Below are 4,352 nucleotides of genomic sequence, written 5' to 3'. Positions count from 1 at the left end.
AATTAACGTCTTCAGTGCCGGCGGCACCTTTTTAGGTACCTGCTGGCCTTTTAATAAAAAGAAATTCAATCCTGCCTGCATTTTATACACTTGCTGGTGAAGAAGTCGGAATTGCCCATCCTTGCCTAAGGGTCTCATTGGAGGGGCCGTAACTATTAGTGCGATGACATTATGCAACATGTTTTTAATGATTGTGAAAGCTGATGTGGAGGAGAATAAGTGGACAAAGTTTAAGAAATGTAAAAAATGGGTTTTTTTTTAAGTGTCGTCAGAAGTTTCCATTGTTCGTTGTTTTCTTGAAATTAGCCCGATCATATCTCTTTACTGAAAAGTTATATAAATACAAGATTTTGCAGTTTGGTAGATAAGCATGCGAAGAACGTAATGCAGAATTTTTGTCGCTCTGCTAAAAGGCTTTTTTGAGATAAAGACCTTCAAAGTAAAGAAAATTTTGCCGATTGGGCCATTTTTGAGGTTTTTTATAAAAACATCTACACTACACATAAAAACTCAAAATATCTGGGCAGAAGCAAAGACATGCATATATTTAGGTAAATAAATTTCAGCTACCTAACTTTAATATTAGATGCGAAGTATCTTAAGGCGGAGCTCAATCCGGTGGTGGTGGTGGTGGTGGTGGTGGTGTGCGGCGTGACCACCCTTACTGCGCATGCGCATACCCTCTCCACACACCTCCTCTCCACTCACCCTCTCCCATCCCCTCTCCACTATCCCTTTCCCCTTCCCCCTCTCCACTATCCCTTTCCCTTCCCCCTTTCCACTCTTCCTCTGAAACGGGGGCTAGACATGCCGAAATTCTCTCCTGCGCAACGCCGCGATGAGCTCGAGCGCATGCGCGTCCCCTCCGCTTCTCTCTCCTCTCCCACGCTGCCCCCCTCTCGCCCGCCTGTCGACCGCTTTCCCCGCTCGCCCTGCGAGAATTAACGGCCAGGCTAGATGGAAGATACGACGCGCGTAGCGTCCCTCGGCGCGTTCCACGACGCGAGGTCGGTAGCATGCCCAACGAACGCCAACGGAACGCGATCATGCAAGTGCTCCGGCTTCGCATCGCCTCATGGTCCCCTTTAGCGGGAGATGGTGTAATTTTATTTTGTGCAATTCATAACGAAATTTGGCCAAAACAGCAGAGCGGATGACCGCTCCACTCCACCTCTTCGTCATTATTGATTTCCTGTGGTTCGAAAAAATTTTTGGCGGCAAAACGAATTGCGTATCTCTTCTTTCCACTCATCAGGCAATAATATATAAAATTTTGAAATAAATTTGAGAGGTCGACCAGCCATCGTTTGTTCGATCTTACGTGGAATCACCCTGTATACAGCTGAATGGTCATAGCACCCATCGGGTTCTGCTGCTCTGTGTAGGAGGTGGAAAAGAAAAATGGAAGGACAGGGAGGTTAGCCAGTTCTCAGACCAGCTGGCTGGCCTGTGCTGGGGAAATGGGTAAGGGGAATGCCTCGAAAACGAATGCATGTAATTAAAGCAGCCCTCTTATGAATGCTTCTCATCCTACTTGTGCTTTGTGGCTATGACATTCTGCTGCCCAGCATGAAGCTGTGGGTTCCTTTGCGAGTTCAAGCTAGCAAAGGAACCCACATCTCCATAAAATCTCAGGAGCTCCATAAAAATCCCAGGTCATCAAATTATTTCTGGATTCATTCGATATTACACCTATAAGTTCCTAGTCTGGTCTAGAATCTTAATACAAACAAATAAACGAAAGAACAAACAAACACGTTTCAGTTGTAGTCGATTTCCGCTAGTTACTCTAAACGAAATCAATGACTCGCGGTACTGAGTTTCAGTTGTGGTCAATTTCCGCTAGTTACTCTAAACGAAATCAATGACTCGCGGTACTGAGTTTCAGTTGTAGTCAATTTCCGCTAGTTACTCTAAACGAAATCAATGACTCGCGGTGCAGTGCCTGTGGTTGAAGCACTCAGTTCAGGTTGGTCCGCCTTCTTAAGCGCTGTGCTGTTCTTTCCCACCACAATTGTGCATGCGTACTTAACTAAAGAAACAACATGTGAGCGTATTGCTGTTAACTTGTGAGAACCGTAGGCTGCTTTCCGTCAAAGACTGATTAACGCAGCTTTAGAAGGCATTCGGACGGTTTAAGGTAAAGAGCAATACACAGATATAAAAACTGAGATGCTTCAGTCCTCTGATGACAGGGTTTCCATGTGCGCACGCGCAGCTAGCTATAGACACATACTTGCGAGGTCACTTCTAATCGTGCATTGTGACAGAGCTAATTGCGCGTTGAGACATAGAACAAAAACTATTATGACAAAAAGACGTAAGCTTGCTGTTGGTGACCGACCCCGGTAGTACTCGCTACCCCATCCCAACGGCGGAAGCAAGAATGGCCCAGTTTTTACTCGGCGGACGTGACTGCGTCCTGCTGTGCTTGGGGTGTACCCAGGCATCGGCCGCGTAAGTAAGCGGCGGATTAAACGGCGTGGCCTCGGGCACCTCTGAGATGAGTCGGCACTTTTTCCTCCCCCCTCGTGGCACGGAACTGGAGTTCTCGCACCGCCCTGGCGTGAATAGTGGCGTAATCGCTTAATCACTGCTAATGCCCGTACGTGACCACATCGGAGGCACGCTTTGCGCACCGAACGGGCCCCACCATCGATTGGGGAACCCGAGCACGCAACGTTGACTCGCCTTTAAGGGCGCACACGCGGCCCATTATATCTAAGCCGACCGAGCGGCGCGTCAGGCTTTCCGAGACCAGAGGCGTGACTGGGACCATGGCGTAGCCCCGGAGGCGAGGGGGATACTTGTAAAGAATGTTTTGTTAGCTGACGGTGTGAGGGCCTGGGGGATGAATCGCAAACTTTCTGCTTCGACGGTCCGTGCAGCGCTCTGAAGAGTCAGCTATCGTGAAACGTTGCGCACCATCTCCCCGTTACTCCTGCTGCGGTGAGCGCTCTAGTTAGTTTTGCTTAATGACACAGCAACGTTATCTCGTTCTGAGCAGAGGTGTGAAGCTGTCTTAGAGGAAGTTACAGAAAGAAAAGAACGAGCAAGCAAGAAGTAGCCCCGTAATTAATACAGCATACTAAGTAGGCTAGGCTGCCGTCCTTACTAACTTATTTACATTGCAAAACTGTCAGAAAGGTTAAGGCGGACCACACTACGTGCTGGATGGCCCGGATTAATTTTCGCTTCCTGGGTTTCTTCCTCGTGTGTGTAAATCTCAGAAGATAAGCACTTTTGTACTTCTCCTCACCTTTTTCGTTTTCTGTCTACTATTCCCCCTTTCCCCTCTCCAATTGCAGGGTATAGCCAACCCAGCACTTGCTTGGTTAACCTCTGCGCCTTTCCCTTTCGTTTCTCTCTCTCTTCCTCGCAGGTCGAGCTGAGGAGGCCGCGACCTAGTATCGTTGAATCACTGATGTCGTGCTTGGCCCTATATTTGACGATGTCCCACCGTGTTGAAGGATTCGCTATATCCTTTACAAAGCTGCCCATGTCAATAGGTAGCGAAGCTCCGTCGGCGTGATGTACGGTGGTGGAAATTACTCTTCCTTACATTTAGGGAACTGAGTATAAGCAATAACGACATGAAAACGAAAGTAAAGGGCTAAGTACACACACACACACACACACACACACACACACACACACACACACACACACACACACACACACACACACACACACACACACACACACACACACACACACACACACACACACACACACACACACACACACACACACACACACACACACACACACACACACATATATATATATATATATATATATAGTTGAAGCAGATGGATAGCTAAGATAAAATAGCACAACACGAACTTTAAAATTGCACGCACGCTCGAACGACGAGCCATCGTGAGCTCCGAAGGGCCATTCATTTTCGAACGCGCGTGTGTCGTCCGTTCCCTGTACATACGGCGTTTGCAGGCGCCACACTTTTCTGGGACAACGTGTGTCGCGCGAGCAAGCAGTCCACTTAGCGCGTAATTTGGTCGCCACAATTACTCATAGCTAACGCAACAGCTCATGACGGCTCGAAGGCTAACTTCGAGCGAGCATCTCGTTAGCAAGCACGGCTTGAAAACGCAGAGACAGGGCTTTCATATAATCCGTTAAAGGCGCTTGAATTTTAACGCTCTGGAGAAGCTTTCCGGACGCTTTGTACGCTGCGTCGGGAGGAAATCTCGTTTTCAAGATGTAGTTGCAAGTGCTTGCTAGAGAGTGTGGCTTGAAAACAAGTCTGTCACATGAATAGGACAGAGTTAGGTACATAACAAGAGCCCATATACACATTCTTCACTTCATGAATAAGGCAGAATGCGGTG

This window comes from Rhipicephalus sanguineus, chromosome 1 (genome assembly GCF_013339695.2).
Source record: "Rhipicephalus sanguineus isolate Rsan-2018 chromosome 1, BIME_Rsan_1.4, whole genome shotgun sequence".
Lineage (NCBI taxonomy): Eukaryota > Metazoa > Arthropoda > Arachnida > Ixodida > Ixodidae > Rhipicephalus > Rhipicephalus sanguineus.
This window is presented reverse-complemented; position numbering follows the sequence as displayed.